We start from the raw sequence: 24,609 nt of genomic DNA, 5'->3' as shown, positions 1-24,609 counted from the left end.
CTATCTATCTATCTATCTATCTATCTATCTATCTATCTATCTATCTACCCACCCACCCACCCACCCACCCACCCAGGCTATATAGAGCTCAAACTAGGTGTCTGTTTTCACTTCCATAGAGTCAGAGCTGGGCCATAGGCAACTTACTACTGAGTGGTTCAGAGTCCAAAGTCAGGAATGGGAAGTGCCAGGGGGAAAAATCAGGATTCAGGGAGCAAACCAAGACTCAGAATCTAGGAGAAAGCTGGGAGTCAGAGACTTAGCTAAGGGTTAGAATCAAGCAGGCAACCAGATACCAAGAGCAGGAAGCAAGCTAGGCGTGATGAGACATGGCCAAGCAAACCAGAAACCAGGATCAGAGAAGGCATACTGAGAGTCAGAGCCAAAACCAAGGATCATCAAAACACAGCAGACAGCCAGAAACACACCAGGAAACAAGGAGACACGGAAACTGAAGCACCACTGCTTGCTCCCATTTTGGGAGGATCTGCAGGTTAGCCTGGCAGGGCAGCGTCAGTGATGGGAGCTGTAGTCCAACATCTGCAGGAGGTTCGAAGGTGTGGTAGGCTTTGGTAATTTAACAGTCTGCCACAGGGGGCAGTGGTTTGAGGTTGAGGTGCAAGAGTTTGAGGTTCTCAGCCACAGCTCCCGACACAGCAGCTTTGGGGATTAAGTTGGGGAAATGATGTGGTGGAGAGAGGGGTTAAATATCTCCCTCAGTGATGTGGGCCCGATTCAGATCCCTTGCATCCATCCAGTCACTTTTAATTTGGCTTACTGACCAAGTGGGCTCTGGCTCATTGAAGCTTATGCCACAATAAATGTCTTTCTGTTGCAAGAAGACTCCTTTGTCATTTTTGGGGTTCAGATACATATGGTGGTGTCTCTGGAATCATCCCACATGTGACATTACTGTGTGCACCCATTCCCATTTGTTTCAATGAGGGCATGCACAATAGAATTTCATGGTGGATTGTGCCCTTGTGTACTAATGCATATATAACTTCTATTTGCTGTGGTTTCCAGATGATTAAAAAGCATCCCCTGTATAGTCATGGTTTTCTTCAGAGATGTTTCCATTCATACTCTATAGGGGAACTGCTAGGAATTATGCTTCCAGTATCACCTTTGAGAAACTACACAGACCTCTTGAACTTCTCCTCTGAGTCCGAGTTGGAAGTGGGGAGGAGAGACTGCTTGGTTGACTGACAGTTAATTAAAAAGCACATTTAGATTTACTGGTCTCAGAACACCCAGTGTGCCAGAGCTCAGAAACTACACCAAGCAGCAGAGAAGCTGTTCGTGTAATAGCAGCTTAGAATCACACATCTGCTTTCTAAAAAACACAATGGGACCAAAGAAATTGGTCTGTCAGATTCAGTTACTATTAGTGATGGGAGTAAAGTTCAAATAAGGGGAGTTCAAAACAAGAACTTCCTCACTTTGGAATGCCTCACCCTAATTTAATGAAGAGAGCCCAGACCATTCAACTTTCCAGGATAGATTCAACCCTCACTACTACCTCTCCCACACTTCGCGGCTAGCCCTCCAGCCCTCCTTGCTTCTCCTTTGCCAAACTTATCTGGTAGCAGAGCAAGGCAGTGTCAGCGAGCTCTCTCTCTCTCTCTCTCTTCCTCCTCCTCCTCCCTTCTGTCAGGATACTTAGAACCAGACTTGCGGCCAGGGTGGGGCCAGTGAATGCCCCACCCCACCTAAAGCACTACTTCACTCCACTTAAGATTTTTTAAAATTGGCTTTTTGTTTTGAGACATGACCATGACAACCTCTATTTAAAGAATGACATTTTGATTATTTGTTTGTTTATTCGATTTCTATACCGCCCTTCCAAAAATAACGCAGGGTGGTTTACACAGAGAAATAACAAATAAATAAAATGGATCCCTGTCTCCAAAAGGCTCACAATCTAAAAGAAACATGAGATAGACACCAGCAACAGTCACTGGAGGTATTGTGCTGGGGGTGGATAGGGCCAGTTACTCTCCCCCTGCTAAATAAAGCGAATCACCACATTAAAAGGTGCCTCTTTGCCAAGTTAGCAGGGGTTATGATTATAAACAGGAACAATTGTAGGAATACTAATTTTATTGTAGCAATACTAAATACTATATATTTATGGCAGGTGGTGTTGGCGCACCCTCCAAAAGTGCAGTCGGAGGACTCCAAAGTCTGCTCACTCAAGATTTTCCCCATTCAGGATGGATTTTTCAAGATCACAATTACCCTATGATTACTTAAGCAATTCTGGAAAAAGAACACCCTGAAGTCGTTTTCATGATCAGCTCTACCTGGGTAGGAAAGTGCTTGCCTGGGCAGGGCTGGTCCTGCTCCCAGTGCTCCTCTGCCAGGTAGCCCTGATTTGAAAACCAGGCTAAAATTGAGGTAGGAGGACGCATGCATGTGTACCTCTTATCTCATTGCCAGGCTGTGTGGGCAAGTGGGCTGCCGGTGGCCATTCTGACCACAGAGGCCAGGGGACAGAGCAACCCAGTAGCCGGGGATATCCCAGTGCACTGCACTGCTCTTGCAGTACATTGTGGGGTATCTGGCAGCCCAACTGCCTTTTCTACCACTTGTGCCAGTTGCTGCTGTGCTGTTTGTGTGAGTGCACTGTGTGGCGGAGCCCGAGAGCAGCAAGGATCATATGGGGAAAGGTAGGTAGGATCCTGCCTTACCCCCAACCCCAGCCCAGTGCTATGTGAACAATCTTCATGTGTATCAATGTGATGCTTGAAGAGTTATATATTAGAACTTTCTTTTATGGGCTAGAGTTAGGTTTCACTTCTTAGACTTTCTTTTGGTTTTCTGTTTGAGTTTTAGCTGAGTTCTCCATCCAGTCAGCAATAAAGAAGATTTGTTTTTCTGCAATAAAAAGTGTGTAAGAGTTTGTTTCTTCTGGAATCATTATGATTGTGGCCGCATTCACACGTAACAGGAAACCAGAGCTGATCTGGTTAAAATTTGAGTACATCTGAATGCCTGCAAATGCAGTTTGGATGGAAAATGGACCTGCTGCAGTCTCCCTCCTCAGACTCCAATTTTACCTTCCGTTTGTAGTCAGTTTTGCCACTGGTACCTCCAGTTTTGGGGTACGAGCGTTACATCCAAACACGGCACCACAGTATCACTCTTCAGCAACCAGAGTTGAGGGGGGAAGCTCCTCCCTTGCTCCAGTTGCTATTGGCTACCTGGACTATTCTTCAGTCAAGCAGGAAGCTCACACAGCCCGTTCCCCCCTCCCCTCTGCAGTCTAGTTGGCTGAACAGAGAGGGAGCTCTTTGTTACATCTAAATTTGGATGCAAATGCTGGGGCAGGGAGTTGTGGTTCCACATTTTGTGCGAATGCGGCCTGAGAGTAAACAAAGCAAGGTCAAGACTTATAGGATGTAATGAAGAGGGAACTTAATATGGTCTGTAAAAATATCTACCCTAGTTACTCATTGCTCTTTTAAAGCACCCACTATACTCACAATCAAAGTGGCTAAAATAATTTGTTTTTTCTAGAACACTTTGTGGTGCCCAAGGATGAAAGCAGAGCCTTAAAGGAACAGAAACACTGTTGTGCACATTACAGTTAGCTGGTTGGCCACCTAGGCTGTACTCAGGCTAGGGCGTCCAGCACTCCAGAGTTGCACCACTTGCTCTATTATTTCTGATTTCCCCCTGAATGTGTGCTCCTTGGCATAAGGCCTTTTCAGGGTTTCTGAAAAGAAAAAATCTACCCAGCAACCAGTAAAAATTTACACAGCAACCTTTCCCCTTCACATTATCCTCTGGCAGTGAGCCACTAGCTGCTACAGGCCTACAGGATTCATATGTGAGTGTGTATGAGAATCAGCCAAGCTCGTGTATTAAAACTTCTCTCCAAGGTAGGAAGAATATGCTGTTGCTCTGTTAGTCCAATAAATCTAAAAGCACTTTTTAATTAACTGTCAACTAAATAGACAGTCACCCCACTTCCACCTCAGGCTCTGAGACGAACAGGGAAGAAGTTTGTGTAAAGGTGATTTATGAAAGAAATATCGTGATAGATGATAACAATTATTTGTAATTAAAAAGTGCAGGTGAATAACATTCAAAGCTGACTAAATGAAAGTACAGAGGTTGAGGCAGGCTGAAGGTATATCTTAGTTTTCTCTCAATTTATAAAGTGACACAGGAGGCCAAGGTGGCTTCTCTCCAAAGGCTGATATTGAACATGTTACATTTTCTATTTGTATTGTGAGCATCTGCCCGGGGAACAACATGACAGAGAGGATAGACCATCATGAGACAGGTTAGTTTTACCCTACTGAGGATGTGTTGTTGCAATAGTAATCCTGCTCAGTACGAGAGGAACCGCAGGTTCAGAAATTTTGTACATGTGCTTGGCTGAGGAGCCAATGGGGAGGATGGACGTCAGAATCTACATAAATGTATCTAAATGTGTGCAAATGTGTTCTGTATTATTTGGGTTGGTCAAATCCCCCCAATAGGCCATAAAACCCATTTCCATAAAATAAATTATAAAACCTATTTCTTAACATTATCATACTTCAGTATGGCCAAGAAATAAAAATCCAGAATGGGGGCTATGCAGAGAGCAGATTTAAGAAATATGGGACAGGGAACAGGTCCCCCACCATGGTCTCTGAGTGTCCTCCTTTAATTCCTCCCATATATGTGCATGTTGGCCATTCACTCCCATGGAAGAATAAGACCATGCACATTGAGTCAACTTTGTAATGTAGGGGTGGGGCAAAACTTGGCCTCTATCCCTGACATTGCATGATCTGACCCTTACTGAGAGGGGTCCCATATGCAGCACAGTGCATTCCTGTGCTTTCATTATACAAGCCCTCCCTCTGCACACACTCTACCCACTGTAATATTGGGCCTTTTGCTAGTGTAAAAGAGTGGCCCGTATTGGATTCATCAGAGTGCTGGGGAAAGCATGGCGCTGTAAAGGATCTGACTGAGGCATCCTTCTGTTGGTGACTGCCAGTAGTCACAAGTTGGCTGCTACTAAAACTCTGCAGAAACATCAGTGACATAGCAGATCAGGACCTGTACTGACGTCTGGAGGGCCTTTAGTGAACCCATTTGAGCCACAATGGGATCACTGAAGGGCACATCTAAATTCAGTTTAACATATCTGCAAGCCACCTTCTCAGCACAGTATATACTTGGAGGCAGTGCTGTGCATGTATTCAATGGCTGTGTTAGTTTCTGTACTGCCCTCTTATTACTGTCACACATCCATCATTTAAAAAGTTGATTGTTCCTTATGATAGGACTCAAGGCAGACTCTGGTGGCCTGTTGTTCCTCTCTGCTGCTCATAATTATGAACTCATCAGAGTGCTGTTGTACAATCAAGCTGGAAAAAGTACCAACTTCTATTTTTATTTTCTGATCTTTTTGTCTGCTTTAGTTCATTTTAGATTTTCAAAACATGTTTTTAAAAAACTTGGGAAATTCCTCCCACAGCACACATCTATTGTTCCAAGAAGCAGCACTGATTCCAGAAAGTACACAATTCCCAACCACCCAAATTTAATAAAAACATGACTTGCATTTAAAAAGCAATTAGAGGGAGAAAAGGGACAGAGGAAGGTGTTGGAACAAATTATTATACCGATAATGTATATTGCCATTTGTGCACAACAAGAATCCACATCACCAAACAAGAAGTGGACGGGCGGGAGAAGAAATCCAGCAATGGATTTATTTTAGCAGGCACACTGTTGATATGGAAATGGAACTGTACAACTCCATCACAAACCACACCAGAGGCAATATATAATAGGGATGTGCACGGAACTGGCTCCTTTCGAGCTGATGGTGGGGAAGGGTGCACCTACCTCCCCCACCATGGCGCTTCCCTCTCTGGCACTCTGTGTATAAATAGTCTGGTGGGATGGCAGCGTACCTGCTTGCCACCCCATTGTTTCACTGACTGGAAGTGACTGGAAGTGCCATGCATGTGTGTGTGTATTGCAGGTGCGCGCACGCACGCACGCACATCGCATCCACGCATGCACACATGACATGCGCCTGCGCACCCATGGCACATGCACAAGGCACTTCCAGTCACTTCCAGTCAGTGAAACAACAGTGGTGGCGGTGGGGGGGGGATGGAGTGCACCCTCCGCCATCCTTAAAGTCATCCCTGCTCTCGTGCTCGAACCAGTTCGAACTAGTGGTGTGCATGGTTTGGTTCGGAACCATTGGGAAAGCCGCCGGACCGGTCCGGAATTCCGGCAGTCCGGCAGTTCGGAAGGGCGGGGGGGTGTCTCTTTAAGGGGTGGTGGTAGTACTTACACACACACCCCGTTGCTCTTCCCCCTCCGGCGCTGGTTCTTTTAAAAATCTTTTTGGGGCGGCAGAGTTCCTCCCTGCTGCCCCTGCCCCTGTCGTTGTCTGTCTATGCCTTCAACGAAGAAGAGCTGGTGGAGCGCATGCACCCTTCACGGCGCGCGTGCTCGTCTCCACTCCGCGCACACGGGCCACATATGTCACGCTGCGTGCATGCGCTCTGCCAGCTCTTCTTCGTTGAAGGCATAGACAGACAACGATCAGGGCAGGGGCCAGCGCCCGAGGGGGAAGAGTAGCGGGGGGGTAAGTACTACCACCCCCCCTTAAAGAGACACCCCCCCAAGTGCCGGACCACGCTGCTCCCGAACCGTGCACACCACTAGTTCGAACATGGGGGACCTCTTTGGTGTTCTAAGAATAGAACACCAAACAGGTTAGTGCACATCCCTAATATATAATCCAAATAACCATGCCAAGATTCAAAACATCCTAATATCTACAAGAGGCCTAAGGCAAGTCAATGGGCTTCCTTGGCTGACCTGTGGGTGCATTATTTGTTAGGAATAATCCAGGAATACAGAATCACAAATGGGACAAGGACAGCCACTTGACCAGCACCATCAATTCAGCACATTCTGCTTCTGGTTGCTGTTGATCTTGCCATTCAGTCCAATAGACAAATTAGCACAAAGGAAGATCTTTCCACACATACTTGCAAATCATGTCTTCATTTCATCCAGACCGCTCTGTGCTTCCCTTCTTTTTCTTCTTAACACTTGTCAGGGGCAAGCTTTCTTGCCTTCAAAATGTCTCTTGTCTTCTGCAGAGTCAGTTTTGTCTTTGTCCAACTTAGCCTTGGAATCCAGAAGTACTTTTGGTATTGCACTAATGCTTAAATGTGCAACATTCCCATCAGCAATGAGATATTTCCCTTTCTTTCCATGGCATTCTTTTTGAGCAAGCAACCACAAATGATCAGTTTGTACTTTTTATTAGAAGCAAGTTCTCGTGGAATTTCCATATAGCCTTGTACGTGGCTATAATGTGGCTCATGCTTCCTGTCAGTTCATAAATTGCAGCTTGGCTCAGGTAAGGTTTTCCCAGAATGCATGGAAGAAATCTCACACGTCTTTTCTGCCACCAGAGGCTGGATGATAAACTGACTTCTACAGCTGATGCCCAAGAAAGTATAGCTTTAAAAAAGGTGGCAAATTAAGGACTAGAGCCCTTTGAACTATTTACAGCTAGACTGAACCCCTTGCAACAGTTGCCAAAAAGCACTTCAAATGAGAGTAGCCTAAAGGCACAGCATTTGCTGGCAAGAGATACAACAGTGTGATGCAGGGGGAATTTCATAAGCCTTCTTTTTAGGGTGCTGCAACACACTCCAGCCTTGTCAATGATCAGATGAACACAAGGGCTGGCACTCTCCCTGACACTGTCCTGGTGCTTTGATGCCAAGCTGAAACAAGTTCAGAAAAGCCAATTTAAATTCAAGATCACAAGTGTAGATGTCGCCACAATGAGAAAAATGAACAAAAAACCTGCAGAAATATCAAATTGCAGGGCCTGGCTTGTGAAAATTGTCTTTTGCAATAATGTCCATACTAGTCTGCCAGATTTTAAGATGATAAAACCAACCTTGGTGATCCCAGAATCTGAGCAAAACCTAGCTTTTGCAGGATTCAAAGTCACCTGTCCAATATTTATTCTGATAGAGCAATTTCAAATATAATACATCCATTATATTTTTGAGCTCAGTCTCTGTGATCCCCCCGACCTGCAACACTGCTTTCCTGCTAATGCTCTCCCAGTAAGAACACCAGGAAATATGTGCAGCCTTTACATATCTCCCTGGATTCAAGTGAACAGACCATCCCTGTGTGTTCAGGTGAACTTGTGAAAACATCCACATACTTGGAGTTTAAAGGCAAGTAAGGCTGCAACACACATTGAGCCGGGTCTCATGAGCAGTGAGACCCAGTTTGGGAAGCTGAGCGGGGAGAGCGGGCTAAACCCACTCTCCCTGCACATGAGCAGGGCAGAAGCCCTGGGTGGCCGGATTGGCCGACCACATGATTGCCGGCTCTGTAATGGTGCCGGTGGGGGCTGGGGAGTTTGGGGGCCATGCGGCCCCCAGAAGCTCCAGTATGCCCTGTGCAAGCATGCAGGGCATACTGTAGAGACCCCTGGAGCCTGGAGGCGGCTTTTTGGCTCCCCTCCAGGGGTCTACTCATGATTAGCTGTGGCGCGGAGCCACACCGTGGCTACTCATGAGCAGAAAAAACGGGTTTGCAGAGTGCTCGCTCTGCAAACCCAGTTTAAGGGAAGGGGTACTTAGGCGGGTTAATCACCGGGAGGCAACCAGGCCTGGCTGCGAGCCCAGTGGCTCCCACAATCATCCAAAATCGGGCTAGGGTCCCCTAGCCCAATTTCAGCTGATCGTGGGAATAGCCTCACTGTGTTGCAAATGTATGTCTTTGGATGATTGTTGATGTTCATCCATGTGCATGTTGCTTTACAGGGTATAAGGGGACAGGTCCCTGTCCTGAAGAGCTAATATTGAACTGCCCTGAAACAGGATCCAGGCTCTTGCTAGGGCTCCTGGAAGGTTTTGCTGTCCTTTCTGTCACCTGCACAACCTCCCTCTGCCCAACCAGTTGTTAAGAAACCAGATTCTACATCTTGTTGGCCCAAATGTGGGTGTTTTGGGGCTCTAAGCAAATGAGCAACATCCCATCCCCAAAGAATTGCATACAGTAAATATATAATTATACTAAGCATAGATACCTCACCATTGTCAGAAGTGCATATATAAAATGCTCCTTTATCAGTTCATTCCCATGGTCTCAGCAAGGCAGGGTCAAATAGAGCAAATAGACTACACAAGAGAAGTAGGGGGCAGGCAGGGCCCATAGCAGGTAGATGGTGGGTGTCTGACAAACTTGCAAATGGCTTCCTATTGACCTGTGAAACTGAAGAACAACAGCAGGGGCTACAGTTCATATAGGCGGAGACATGAAGCAGTTGGTTCCTCCTGATTCCTTAGCTAGGAATTTGTGGAATCCTCTCGAGATGATGGAAAGGGGAAAGAGTTGAGCTAAACAGAGAGGGTGTGTGTGTATGTGAGGGAGGGAGGGAAGGAGAATGAACAAAAGATACATCTTAGGAGAGAGAGCAAATAGAGAACTGAAGTGCACAGAGCTACTCTCTGGGAACTTGGTGTCATCTGTTTCCAAACTGTAGGAGTACATGCTGCTCACCTCTCACTGATCCTCAGCTTGTGTACGGTAAATAAATCAAATCTTACAAAGTCACCATAAGCCTCCGGTGATCTCTCCTTCAAAGGAAAGGAAACCAAACCTGGATAATGTTGCTCATGGGATTTCTCTTGACTCAGAAAAGTGAGGAGCATGTAACCATACTTATGTAAGAAAACTTTTAGAAAAGCCCACTGGATCAGAAGGTCAAGGTTCAACCAGGGGTGGAGACAGGAGGAAAGCTTGAGGAGCAGCAACTCATTTAAATGCAGTTTGGTTCAGTAAAATGAGGGGGAAGGATTCAAATGCTTGGGGGTGGAGGGTGGGGCTTGAGTCCAGCACATGGCCAACCAGATGCCTCAAGGTCATGTGTGAAGCTGCTCAGACAATGAGGTCATTCACATGACTAGGCAGGCTGGCGGGGTAGTGGGCAGGCAGGTGGCGGGGGGCGGGGGGGGAGGCTGGTTTTACTCACCTCCCCCCCAGATGAGTGATGGTATGTCTCTGGGAGAGCGGAGGGGCTCCCAGACGAAAAGCGCTGCATGGTAAAACGTGCAGCTCCGGAGGCTAAGATAACATGTCCCAGCCTCTGGCAATCCCACAATACACGGTGCAACATGCATGATGATTGGGGGATTCCCCCAGGAGACAGGCTCTCTAGGCACCCATCTCTGTGTGCAGCTGGGCTGGAAGCAGCCAGCTCACATACGTGCAGCAAGCCTGGGTTAAGTGAGAACTTCAGCTAAAAGACACTGGCTGAAACACTAGCCTGCCGGGATTGGTTCTCACACACAGCCTAAACCAGGCGGGCTGGGCATCCCTAGCCAGGGTTAGGCTGCATGTGAGATGCAATGTCATTTTGTGGATGTTTATATGATGAGTCACCTGGAACATTTTTTTTTAAATAGGAAGGCTAGCTATAAATGCCTATCATAACAAATACATCTTTTTTTTAAAGTAGGGATGAGTGTAGTGCTGCTTTGTCTAATCGTCAATTTCCCACAGGGCAGAGTTAATTGATCCTTAAAAGAGCCACTGTGGACAAGGGAGAAGGCATTCCTAGTTGAGGCAGTAGCTGTGAAGGTGGTAGTAAGGCATTCATCTTACCCACTCCTCCTCAGAGGGATTTTATATACCACTGCAATGTTCATTGCAGTGGTATATAGCATTTTATATAATTTTTATAACATTAAAATTCAAATAGAGAAAACTCAATTAACCAACAACAATCATCAATTAATAGCAGTGATAAGTACATTTCTAAAGTCCATACGTTTGTAACATTAATTTCAAAAGTGTCAGAAGAAAGGTGGAGTTTCATGTAGAACATCATAAACAGAGAGTTTTTCAAGGCTGACTGCAGTGCAAAGAGATGAGCATGCTTTGGAACCTGATAGAGATGAGAAATTGGTGACTTTGGGTATCCTTTTCTTTTATTGCTGTGAATAGGGGATTAATCTCACTCATTGTCAAGTTTCCAAACTCCTTCCCTCAGTTTATGAAAGCGCAACCGTGCATTTTGTTTTAAAGCAATAAAATACATCAGAGTCCCATTCCGAGCTTGTTGTAGTTTAAGGTGCTGTAATGGGAATTGCATAGGGAGGTACGGCAGAAAGACTGGCAAAATGTCCCTTTACTAGGAGGGAATTTCTCATAGTAGACATTTATTTAAAATTGGTATATATCACTTTACCAAGGCTTTAAGTGGCTTACACAAAAATACTATAAAACATTTAGAAAGATGTTTTACCAATACCAATGAGCAACATAGGTTTGTATTGCTCATTGGTAGGTGTTTTTGTTCTTTTACCCAGCAAAAAATACTTGGGACAGCCTCTCCGTCAGCCTCCAAAAGCAACTGGAAATGTATGGATGTTGAAGCATCTGCAAAAGGCCATTAAGGAGATAGTTCTGACCTCCATGGGGCAATCATAGCAGAATCCTGCGGTGATTGCAGTAAAGGCCCTGCTCCTAGCTGGAGAGAATGTCACTTTGCATAATGAGGGTTAGCAGGGCAGAGGCTGATCAGAGGAGGATCTTAACTCACATTGGGGTTCGTGCACAGAGAGGGAATCTGAAAGAGATGCTGGTGATGTGTTTGAAATGTAAGCACACCACCAGTGTTATGAACTGGGCCCATAGACTCACAGGCAGCCAATACAATTGTTGCAAAACTTGTCAAATATGTTCTTGCCTCCACACATGCACCAGGAGGCAAACCATGGCATTCTGCTCTGCTTCCAGCTTCCAAATCTTCTTTAAGGGCAGGCTGATGCAGAAGCACATTGCACAAGCCTTGAGGATGCAAAAGCACAGCTAAGAATGCACGATCTAACTACTCTGGAATAGTGATGTGTGAACCAGTTCGGGGGTTCGGGGGTTTGATGGTTCCTACCCCCGAAGTTTGGGGGGTTCGCGATATTAAAATTCTGTTATTATTTTTTTAAAAAACCAATCCTTTTACTCCCCTTGGGGGAGTTCCTGGAGGTGATGGGGGGGTCCCATGGAGGTTTCCCGTCCCCCCCCCCCGACGGCCTTCTAAATCACCTCCTCGCCCAGTTTGGGCACTCTTCGGCTGGTTTTCGGTTTTCACCCAGCGGCCTGTGGCCATGTTGGGTGCTGGGCACCTGCGCACATGGCTTCTGCAGGCGCCCAGCCCCCAAGAGTGCTACTGAGTGAAAACTGGCCAAAGAGCACCCGAACTGGGGGAGGGGGTGATTTAGAAGGCTGGCGGGGGGATAGGGGACCTCCGCAGACTCCCCTGCTGCCTCCAGGAACTCCCCTGAGGGGAGTAAAAGGTTTAATCTTAATCATCATCATCATCATCATCATCATCATCATCATCATCATCATCATCATAGACATAGCAATACCAGGGGGTAGCAGAATAGAAGAAAAAGAAATAGAAAAAAATCACTGAACACAAAGATCTACAAATTGAAATTGAAAGGCTGTGGCAGAAAAGGACCAAAATAATCCCAGTGGTAATTGGCGCCCTGGGTGCAGTTCCAAAAGACCTTGAAGAGCACCTCAACACCATAGGGGCCACAGAAATCACCATCAGCCAATTACAAAAAGCAGCTTTACTGAGAACTGTCTATATTCTGCGACGATATCTATAACAACAGCAAGAACATTGACAATAAAATCCAGCCATCCCAGGTCCTTGGGAAGGACTCAATGTCTGGATAAAACAAACCAGTCAATAACATCTGTCTGACTGTGTAAACAAGAAATAATAATGATATTTAAAAGAATTTTAAGATTGCGAACCCCCCTAACCAAACTGAACCGGAGGGGGGGGCATGTTTCGTGCGGAGGTGTCGTTCCAAACTGTCCCGGTTGGGTTCGAGGCAGGTCCAGCTTCAAACCGAACCAGGCAAGCTGGTTCCTTGCACATCCCAACTCTGGAAATGGATGGAACCTGCACAGCAAGTGCAGCTGATAAAGGGCACTCCTGGCTGCTGCTGTAATCTGTTTTTCCAGGAGCAAAGCATGGTCCAGGATAACCCCCAGGCTCTGAATCCGTGCTGATGGGGTGAGGCCACACTCTCCCCAATGCAGGCATGACAATTCCCCCAAGCATGAGGCTGCAGATGCCAGCGAAGCCTCCTCTCCCTCCCAGAAGTATTGACACCTTAGCAAACCAGCCACCTGACAAGCACATAATCCAATTAGCTCCCCTTATTCCCTCTAATTCACTGCGAGTTTATAATGTGGCATGTAATTTGTCCATCATAGAGATGAAGCCCATAATGCAATCACATTTCATGGAAGAGGCTATTCCTCTTCGTTCTGCTGAGAAGCCGACATCTGAGATCATTGGAGCTGTCAAGAGTGCAGCTGCAGCACCCCATCCCAGGCAAGGTGAGTGCTGGATGTCACTCCCATCTATAGAAAACATGTCTGCACTTATGTTTTTTAAACCAATTGTCCTATAAGACCTGTAAATATTTAAGCCTATACCAGGTCATTATTGTTGTGCCATTATTGTTACTCAATATGAGTCCAGACTGTCTCTTCCTTATTTTTGAAATGTATCTAGCTTCTTTGACCAGCATCTGAGCAGATGATCAACAGATCTGTTTGATTGTTTGAACATAATTTTTCTTTCCTGGGAATATATTAAACTTATGTAATTGAGGCACAAATAAGTACATATTTACCTGCAACCACACATTTAATTCCACCCCCTCTGCATCATGTCTAGGACTACTGTGTCCTAATGTCATTGTGCATTAGGGATGTGCATGGAACCAGCTGGCCTGGTTCGATTCAAGTCCAGATCTGACTCGAACCCAACCAGGCCAGTTCGGTCCAGCAGCTCCTCGAACCCCCGCCGGCTTGGTTTGGTCTGGGGGGGAGCCTTTGCGAACATTTCTAAATACATTTTTTTAACCTTACTACCCCTCGGGGGAGTTCCTGGAGGTGGCAGGGTGGTGGTGTCTGCGGAGGTTCCCCCTCCCCCCGCCAACTCTCTTTATGGCCCCCTCCGGCCGGTTCAGCCGGCTCTTCGTCTGGTTTTCGCATTCTCTCCTCATTGCGGCAGCTATTTTGGAGGCTGCGCATCTATGCAATTGGCCTCTGTGTGGCCCGGGCCTCGCAGAGGCCAATTGTGCAGGCGTGTGGCCTCCAAAATGGCCACTGCACCAAGGGGAGAAGGCCAAAAACTGGCCGAAGAGTAGCTGAATCAGCTGGAGGGGGCTATAAAGAGAGCTGATGGGGGGAAGGGAACGTCCATGGATCCCCCACCTCCTCCAGGAACTCTCCCAAGGGGGAGTAAGGTAAAATAAAAAAAATTTTTGTATTTAAAAAAAAAAGTTCATGACCCCACCGAACAGTCAGGGGTCGGGGGTTGGTCTGGGTCGGACCAAACAGGGGATGGTTGGGTTCTATCCCGAACCTTCAAACTGAACTGGTTCAACATCGAACTTCTTGAACGTTGAACCTGTTCGCACACTTCCTTACCCTGCACCGCACAAGACTGGAAGCCACTGGTGGGGATGCAGAAAAACTGAGTGCCATGATGTCAAGACATAGGGAGGTTGTCTTACATAGGAGTGTGAAGCCAAATGGGTGCTTTTTTGGCATCAGCCACATGTGCAAATTAATAAGGCTGTTCATACAAGCAGCCCTACCCAGGCTTGCACAGTCCTACCCTGACAGGGAGCCTAGGGTTTTTACCTGAGCTTTTACCCGGGTAGAAGGGCGCCTGGCTGAGGTGCATTTGGAGATATCTGGAGGCTGGGCTTCATTCCCACGCTGCCAGCAGTAGTGGGGCTTGTGTGGGTGCACAAGCCATTCATAGCAGCCCACAGATTCTCTGGGGGGAAGGTAAGATTGATTTTGCCTCCCCCCACACCCTCCCCACCTCACTGTAAGGTTGTGAAAATGACCTTAAAATGTAGCTGCTCTGGTATATATTGACAGCAGCTCCCATGCAAGGGGAGGAGAGCTGGTCAGGAGAGGAGAGCTGGTCTTGTGGTAGCAAGCATGACTTGTCCCCTTAGCTAAGCAGTGACCACCCTGGTTGCATATGAAAGGGAGACGTGATGTGTGAGCACTGTAAGATATTCCCTTCAGGGGATGGAGCTGCTCTGGGAAGAGCAGAAGGTTCCAAGTTTCCTCCCCGGCTTCTCCAAGATAGGGCTGAGAGAGATTCCTGCCTGTAACCTTGGAGAAGCCACTGCCAGTCTGTGAAGACAAAACTGAGCTAGATGGACCAGTGGTCTGACTCAGTATGTGACAGCTTCCTATGTAAGGGGTTGTGACATCACTGTACTTCAAAGGAGTTTTCGTTTGATAAGAAGGCAGAGAAATAGGAAGCAAGAAAGTTGGCTTGGACTCAGGGCTTCATTGATCAATTTAATGGGCACACCTTGCTGGTAATGTGCGACCAGGCAAAAATCTATATGTCCCCTTTGGCTTCTCAAAACTTACTCTGTTTTACAAGTGACTTTGGATTGCCCCCAATAGAGCACTGCACACAAGCATCAGCTGTCTTAACACTGGCTCTTAGACGCATAAAATACCATTACAAGCCTATAACTATGTTCATTTTCCAACTTGACATAATCTTGCTAGGTGCACTGCTGTTGATTAAATATAATACTCTTTCTGTAAATACGCAAGCTAGGCTGTAATGCCATCGCAATACCCATACTATGCTGTAATACTGTCCTGGCACCTTTTCATGGCAGGACAGCTCCAGCCCTGTGGCACTGATCCAGAGGGCTCCAGAGGCAGAGGAGCCCAGGGGAAGTGTTGGCCTAAACTTCCAGGTATGTTGCAAGACCCTCAACAAACTGACAGGAGTCATGGGACTGGAGATAAGGGGCATATAGTATACTCTACAGAGGTATGAAGTGAAGAAATACATGACATACAAATACATGGACTTTTTCTATAGATCGAGGATATTCTGTAATAAGACACATCACTTTAAATGAAGGGATGTCTTAAAGTAAGGCTATTGACAATCCAAGCCTCCAAAGCGAAAACATGTCTATTCTGCTTCATTGTGAACTGGATACAACACCTGGGCCTATTTAGTTTAGAAAAAAAAGACAACTGCGGGGAGACATGATAGAGGTCTATAAAATCATGCATGATGTGGAGAAAGTGGAGAGAGAAAAATTCTTCTCCCTCTCCCATAACACTAGAACCAGTGGTCATCCCATGAAATTGATTGCCGGGAAATCTAGGACCAACAAACGGAAGTACTTTTTCACACAATGCGTAATCAACTTGTGGAATTCTCTGCCACAAGATGTGGTGACAGCCAACAACCTGGATGGCTTTAAAAAGGGTTTGGATAACTTCATGGAGGAGAGTTCTATCAATGGCTACTCTTTGGAGGGCTACAGGCCACCTCCAGCCTCAAAGGCAGGATGCCTCTGAGTACCAGTTGCAGGGGAGTAACAGCAGGAAAGAGGGCATGCCCTCAACTCCTGCCTGTAGGCTTCCTGCGGCATCTGGTGGGCCACTGTGTGAAACAGGATGCTGGACTGGATGGGCCTTGGGCCTGATCCAGCAGGGCTGTTCTTATGTTCTTAACTGTTGCAAGAGGCAGTACAATGAGCACATGCTGGGCACCAGACCTTGCTCTTTTTGCCAGTTTCCAACTGAACTGAACTTTATGGGTCAGTGAATGTGTTGGCCTCTGCCACCTCGCTTTCCAAACCAGAACTACTTGCTTATTAAGGCACTGTCTTCCATTCCTCAGGAAATGCTTGTTCATAGATAATGAATCCTCTTCTCCCACCACCACCCACCCCTGTTTTTTCCTGTGACACAAATATGTAAACAGAACTATGGCCCCAGGTTCCTTCAAAGTTCTTAGAACTAAATACAAACCAAAGAACTGTCTTAGCCCCCAAAACAAAGGATTATCACCATTTTAAAAATCTGGAAAATGTGTTTGGAAATCATTCTGTATCTTGCCTGGAATGGTGGACATTTTTTAGATGCTTTATTTTTGCTATTAAAGTTTAGAAAAGATCATTTTGCAGATGGTACTCAAATCCCTGCTTTCATTTTGTAGGAAACTATTATGAATTCTCAGCATGGAACACCGATTTCTCCCATTGCCAAGTCTCCACAGGTCTGCTTTTGTGGGTGTGTAAGAAACAATTCATTGTACATCAGCAGTCAAGCAATGTACTTGATATCATAGCTATTCTTCTATAGTATAATCAGCCATCTCGTATGGCCATGAGGACTGAAGTACAGGGGCCCAGTCCAGTCTTCCCTCTAACAGAGATTCCCAGATGTTGTTGACTACAACTCCCAGCATCCCCAGCCGCAGCAGCCTTTGGTTTGGGATTATGGGAGTTGTAGTCAACAAATCTGGGAACCCCTGTTAGAGGGAACACTCGCTCAGTCATTCACATAGGACAGATAAATAACTATACAACTCCCCTAGAAGTCTATACAACTTCTCTATAGTCTTGAATTGCCTTGTCCGAACAATTACCATTTACTTTCCCTGTAGAACCCTGATACACAAACCTATTCTGGCCAGATGAAGACATCAAAGAAGGCAGCAGCTGCAATGTGATCCCTTTCTCTCCCAACAGCCAGCGGTATGGAAGCACACTGACAACGATGATATGCAAGCTGAACATCCCTGGCTATTATTTGTTCATAGATTTATCCTTCATCCCACATCCTTCTGCCAATATCATGAGCTGCTCACACCTAAGTGAATCATGAGCAACAGCTTAGTGATTAGCAAAGCAGCTCATCACATAGGCTGAAGGATATTCATGCTAAAGGAGAATTCAGCAGCGGATGTCATGTTATCAGTTATGATAATCCAGCCAGGGAACAGACATTATTCTGCTAACCAACAGCTTGCAAACCATCTCCTAATCAACATTAATCCTAGAAACACTCTTATGAGTAATTACAAATAAGAAATTAATGAGAAAAATCTCAGTCTTCAAACTGAGAACTGGAAAAATAAAAACTACTCAAAAGAGCTATTTACTATGATTCACTCCTATCTCAGCTTTACATTTCAGGGAAGATTTCCCACAGTGATGATGATGAGAAATCTTGGCAGAGTATGAGGTTGAGCCAAGGCAGAAAAGACATTTTGAGGAGGAGGTTAAAAGTGTGAGAGAACAAAGGGGTAATGAAAAAAGCTCAGCACTGGAGGAGGAGAAAATAGTCATATCCTGCGTGGGGCTAGAACGTCTCTCTAATAATCTACTTTTCCATAAATACATTTTTGATGTGAGTGAGCATTCAATTATGGGATTTTAACATGTATTACATTTATATCCATCTCTTCTTCCAAGAAGTTCAGGGTTTTATTAAGGCAATTTTTAGCTGCACAACAACCCTGTGAGAAAGGGTATGTTGAGAGATGACGATTGACCTACAGTCACCCAGTGAACATCTTGGCTGAGCTTCCTAGTCTAACTTTGTTAACTATGATCCCATGCTGCCTTTCATTCCCTCATCTGCATACTGAAGAATACAATCCCAGGAGGGATGTGTACCATATGATCCTCTTGAACATGTAGGTCAGGATTAAGGGCAATAGAATGAAGTTGTACTAGACTGGTTGACTTTCGTATGTGTCCATCATTTCTATTGTCCCTAGGAAGCTTGGAAACCTTTGTAAAATCAAGGAATTTTTCTTCCCAAATTGTTTAGCTCCAGCTCTGTGCAGGTAGCCTTCAAGTAAATTTCGGTCAGGAAGGCCTGGTCTACCACCTTATTCTGCTCCATGTATAGAAGAGTCCTGAGGTGATAGATTGAATGGTATAATTTAAGACTGGAGGTGGAGGATGTCATTTTGAATGCTCCCCATATAGAAAAACCATACTGAAATTATTAAAAAGTAGGATATCGGGGAGAAAGGCTTTAGTACAGCCTGTTCCCTATGGTCCTCATTTTCCACTTGCACAGAGAGTTTTATTTTAGCTAGAGGATTGAAAAATGTGATCTTCCACTTGTATTCTGGTGGTGCAATCCACTCTGCCATCTCAGGAATCTACCACCATTTCCTGTGTATAAGCCTGGCATTCATTCAAAATGGAGGCAGATGGAGTGGGCAGTGTATTGATATGGGTGATGAAACTCCCACAGGGCTGGCCAAATAGTGAAGTGTGGTGAGGCAGCTGCCTCAGGTGGTAGATTGGTAGAAGAGGTCAGTGGGAAGCACCCTCTGACTGCCTCTACCAAGCAAGTGGAGACTGCACAGCAACACTGCTCCAGTTCCTTGCACTCCACTGTGCCTTTTCAAAAGGCAGAGGGCTGCAAACCAAACAGCAGGAAGTTCCACCTGCTTCCTCTTCCACACTTTCTGCTGCTCTGATCATTGTCCCCTGCGTTTTGAAAAGGATGAGCCGGATGAGCAGGAGGAGGAGGAGCGAGAGCAGGTAAAGGTGGATGGGGAGCAAATTAAAGAATGGAGAAAGGAGGACAGGAGGCAGATCAGAAAGGGAGGCTGGATTGGGGTCAGTGACTCACCACACCAGCTCAGGAGCTGGTGAAGGGGTCTGGGGCCCTAGGCCTAGACTCCAGGATCAAATTCCTGCTCTGTCATGAAGTTCACTGGATGCTTCTGGATAAGTCACAGGATATTGTGAGGATACATTTCTGAAAATGCCATGGATGCTGAAAAGTTCAATAAAAATAGTACACTAACACCCAGGGTCAGGTCAAATCCACCCCCAAACCTTCTCCATACAGTTGTCTCCAGACATGTGTCTCTCATCCTGGGAAGAAGATTCTGTGAGCCAGGGACACAATGGGCTGGTTCAGGTGATATCCCTCCTCCTTGAACCACCCATGCAACTAAGAAGGGGGGGACACTGATACGCTCTCCCAGTGTAGGGTTGCTAACATTGTGTTTGCCAAAATCGGGACACAAGTGGGGGGGGGTCTTGGGAGGGGCCACCTAGGGGTGGGACTTGGCCCCGCCCAGGTGGCAAGGGTGCGTGCTTACTGGTGTTGGGGATGGTGGCGAGAGCTCCACAGTGCGCTCAACTGTCAAACCATGACAACAGGTGGGTTGCAGCCGGCAAGCAGGCAAATGCGTTAGAAGGTGGAAGCAGGGGAGCAGGCAGGCAGACTCAGACAGTGGTGAAGGATCTTCTCAGACTTCCTCTCAAATGAGGCAGAGCGGCCGATTTCAGCACGTGCAAGTGCGCAGAGGCCTGAAATTGGCCCGCTCCGCCTCATTTGGGAGGAAGGCCAGGCCGAGAGAGGAGCTGCACCACAGAGTCTGCCTGCCTGCCCCCTGCTTACGTCTTCCAGCATGCCTGCCCACTGCCCACTGCGACCCACCTGCTGTCATGGTTTGACAGGTGGGTGGGGACTGGAGCTCTTGCCATCATCCCCGCTGCACAGTGTGTTCTTCAAAAGTTTTTTTTTTAAGTAGTAAAAAAGCAGTAGAAATTGAGTCCCAAGCAGGACGATAATTTCTCCCATATAAATAGGGACATCCCGCACAATGTGGGACAGTTGGTAACCCTATCAGTGTGTACCTTTATCACATGGCGGGATGTTTCATCCTAACCAACCCACGCACCCCTCAATGTGATAAAGGAACATGCTGGAAGTACTTAAGAATGTCTGGGACGGATGTCAGGATGGGTGCACTTTCAGCATGTCCCCCCTTCTTAAATGTGTGGCTAGTTCAGGGGAAGGGGGAAGTATCATCTGTGTGATACTGTGAACCTGTGTGAACCAACCCTCAGAATCCACATCTTAAGAAAAAATCAACTGTGTTTATCCATCAATTCCATCCACGCAGCCTTAAAAGTGCCAAGGAATCCTCCCCCCCCCCACTACAAATGCTCTTATTCAAACCTTGGGGACATGTCCAGCCAGGACACAGGAGCCAGGGAAGACATGGCTATCTGTTGTGGTTTCATGGGAACAATAAAAACAATAAGTTATTCAGGACATCTTGGGCTAACCATGCAATTAGAACAGAACTGGTTGCTTTGAATAGAGCAGCAAACTTTAATCTCAGATTAATAACCTAAAGCTTCAGTTGATTAATCAGTGGGGGGTAATTTTAATTGGTGAAGGCAGATTTTAATTGTGGGGGTGCTATTTAAGGGAACACTTGTTTATTTTCTGAGCCAAGCTCCTTTCTGGTGTCTTTGTAATAAGGAATGGATAAGAACTTCTCAATGATGGCCTTTCCCTTTAACTACGGATATTTATTAAATTGTAAGTTGACTCAAAGGGGCACATATTCTTTATATTGTTATTGTTATTGTTATTATTATAAACTGCTTTTTTGTTGAGGTACTCAACATATGCAGTTCTGGCAAAATGCAAATTTGTTGAATGTTATCAACTAAATTCTTACTATTAACATGTTTCATTGAATACTAGACTTGTAAAAGAATATTCTACAAAGAGAGCTTCCCTCGAATATTCTGTATATTGTGCTGGGGGTGGATGAATCTTTCATGAAGAAATTCCCCTCTACCGAATATCTAAAAAGAAGCTAAAATTTTAGGGCACAAGACTGCTCTCTGGTCAGCTCAACTTACACATGAAAGAAGGTGATTATACCTAGTGACTAACCAATTTACACTTTAAAACTGTGTGGGGAATATCTGCTAGCAGGTTCCCCCCCCCCCGCCAAATATTGCCTTTTCAGTAGCAGCATTTATTGAATACAAAGTATTGTGTAATTTCATAAGGTGCAACGGAATTTGAAACAAGAAAGCTTCAATCACTAAGCAGTTTGAAGAATCAATCAGATTGATGATGATGATGATGATGATTAGATAGGACTCAAGTCCGTTGGAAATGTACCCATTTGATCTATACCTCTCCCCCTGCTTCCTAGAGCCAATATCTGTGTGGTGTTTATGCTCAGAGTAATACTGCTCTATACGTACTCCAAGGCACTCTAACCATTTTGCTAATTTGCATGTTTCAGGGCAGAACCTGCAAATGGATAGATCTGTGAACTTCGTGATCTCTGGCTCAGATTCAGTTTAGAGTTGCCTTCAGTTGTGCTGACAACCCAAACGAAGGAAAGTTTAAAGACAACACCAATTGCCTATAATTAAGATGGGAGAGAACGAAAGAAGCTTGTTTGGCTTAGTGATATGAGGAATCAATTCCATTTTTTCTAGTATCAACCAGATGATTCAGCAGCAGCAAAAGCAAAGGAGTGTGTGTGTATTAACTTCTCACAAACTGGAGTTAATAAATAATCTTTCTAGAGGCAAGGACTTCTTGCATCAAAAACAACAAAGATTTGTGGCAGCCACAATGCCCCTCAGTCACACATCACTTTCTTAGTGAACAACAGAGGGAAAAAGTTAAACTTCAACGAGGTTTCTTTCTTTCTTTAAGAAATTGAGGCTGTTCTCACATGCAGCCTAACCCAGGCTAGGTAAACCCAGCCTGGGTTAGGCTGCATGTGAGAGCCACCAGGATCGTACCTGATCCTGGAGGGGCAGTGCCTCCTAGCCCAGCTTTTTAGCCCAGCTGTTAAAGGTAAAGTTGTGCCGTCAAGTCAATCTCAACTCCTGGTGACCTTTGGTAGAATACAGGAGGGGTTTACCATTGCCTCCTCCCACACAGCATGAGATGATGCCTTTCAGCATCTTCCTATATCGCTGCTGCCCGATAAAGTACCAGCGGGGATATGAATCAACAACCTTCTGCTTGTTAGTCAAGCATTTCCTCAGCTGTAAGCATGGGTTAATGATGCCAGTGTGCAGTTAACCCAGGCTCTGGGATCAGGTGTCTCCTTAGACTATGTTTAGCCCAAGGAGACACATGATGGGCGCCTACAGTGTCCGTCTCCTGGGGGAAACCCCCAATGCACTGTGCTTGGCATGAAGTGCATTGTGGGATATCCGAAGGCCAGGACATATCATCCTGGCCTCCAGATATCACATCATCCTGGCCTCCGGCAGCAGTGGATTGTCTGGGAGCGTGGTTCTTACTTCCAGCAAACTTCCATGGCTCGTATGGGGGGAAGGTAAGCTTCATGCAGCCTTCTGCCTCCCCTCCCCACCCGGTCGCCTTTGAGAATTGTCTCAAAAGGCCCCATGGCCTTTGAGAATTGGCTAGGGGGCAGGGGATCTGAAATAGTAGGCGGCAGATATGCAGATAGAGTTATGCAATCCAAGATAATATACACTATATGCACACATTTACCATTCTATGTGCGGTTTGCCATACATTATACATTTTACATACCTTAAGTCTTTGAATAAACCTTTTAAGCTTTTAAAGGTACTAGCTTAACCTGCACAAAGCATCTGTGCACTAGTACTTGATTGCTCCCCTCACCCCCTGCCACAGCCCCCCTCACCTCAGAGGTCTCTCCACCCTCCCCTGAGCCGCACTCCAGCACCCCTTCCTCCATCTCATTGCTTCCATCTCCCTCACCCCTCTTGGTCACTCCTCCATCACTTTACTCACCCAACCCACCCCTCTTGGTTGCAGCTGCAGCATTGTAGCGCCTATTGGCCAAGATGCAGCCCCCTGTGCCCAGAGATCTCCCCACCCTCACCCAAGCCCTGCTCCTCCCCACAGGAGCAGCAGCAGCAGTTGACCAGGCCCTTCCTCACTGCCACCACCGCCAGTTGCTTCAATCCCCCTCACCCCTCTTGGTCACTCATACGTCCCTTTACTTCATCCCCCTCACCCCTCTTGGTTCTGGCTGCAGCGCTGCTGGTGACTATTGGCCAAGCTGCAGCCTCCTATCCCCAGAGACCTCCTCACCCTCACCTAGAGGAGCAACAGCAGCGGTTGACCGGGCCCTTCCTCACTGCCACCACCACCACCATGGCTGCTCCTTCACTTCAGGTCGCAGACAGGCCTGGGCCCATCCCTTGCCTGCCTCTCTCCTCCAATGGCCTCAGTAGGCCTAAACCGCAAGAACATCTTCCGACCAGTAACAGTTGCATTCCAACTGACCTTAACCATCACAGGCTCCTCCTCCCTATTTGCATATGGAATCTCCACTGCCCAATCACCATGGTGCTTCTGCTCATGAACTCTCGCACATGGGATTAATCCCCCTCATGAATCCCACACATGGGATTAGCCATGGGTACGCCTTAGAGAATTTTTTAATATACATATACATATCTCATATATATATATATAGAGAGAGAGAGAGAGAGAGAGAGAGAGAGAGAGAGAGAGAGAGAGATGGTCAGTGAGTTTTGGGTTTGATCATATGAAAAGCCTACTGAGGCATTAAAAGAACTGGTTCTTAATGGGGGAGCCCTTTGGGCCCCCTTCAGGTATTAGATTACAACCCCCATCATCCACAGCCACAGGAGACTATAGATGATGGGATACAAGTATCAGGGATGATGGGAGTTGAAGTCCAGCAGCAAATGGGGAGCCTCCCACCATCCCTCGCTGCAATGGCCTTTGGAGCCCTAGAAGCCCAGAGAGGCATTGATGGTTGCTATTTTTTATCCCCACAACCACCCTGCAAGGTAGGTTTGGCTTCATGGCAGAATGGGGATTTTGAAATCAGGCTTCCCCGGTCTGGTTCTATTCCAGCTGTCTTGTAGTGGA

The 24,609-nt window shown here is 46.3% G+C and overlaps 1 long non-coding RNA gene across 2 annotated transcripts; it reads right to left on the bottom strand.

Moving 5' to 3' along the window:
• Positions 1–4,245: 4,245 nt before the first annotated feature.
• LOC128342162 (uncharacterized) lies at positions 4,246–23,970 on the bottom strand. Of its 2 annotated transcripts, none has more exons than XR_008314809.1 (3): positions 23,806–23,970; positions 9,104–9,288; positions 4,246–7,775 (listed from the first exon to the last, which is right to left on the bottom strand). It is a non-coding gene; the product is annotated as an uncharacterized LOC128342162 (long non-coding RNA). The 2 variants fall into 2 exon arrangements; XR_008314808.1 differs by having other exon boundaries at positions 9,109–9,288.
• Positions 23,971–24,609: the final 639 nt, after the last annotated feature.

This window comes from Hemicordylus capensis, chromosome 2 (genome assembly GCF_027244095.1).
Source record: "Hemicordylus capensis ecotype Gifberg chromosome 2, rHemCap1.1.pri, whole genome shotgun sequence".
Taxonomy (NCBI): Eukaryota; Metazoa; Chordata; class Lepidosauria; order Squamata; family Cordylidae; genus Hemicordylus; species Hemicordylus capensis.
Note: the sequence above shows the minus strand (reverse complement) of the source record. Positions and strands in the feature narration are given on the sequence as shown.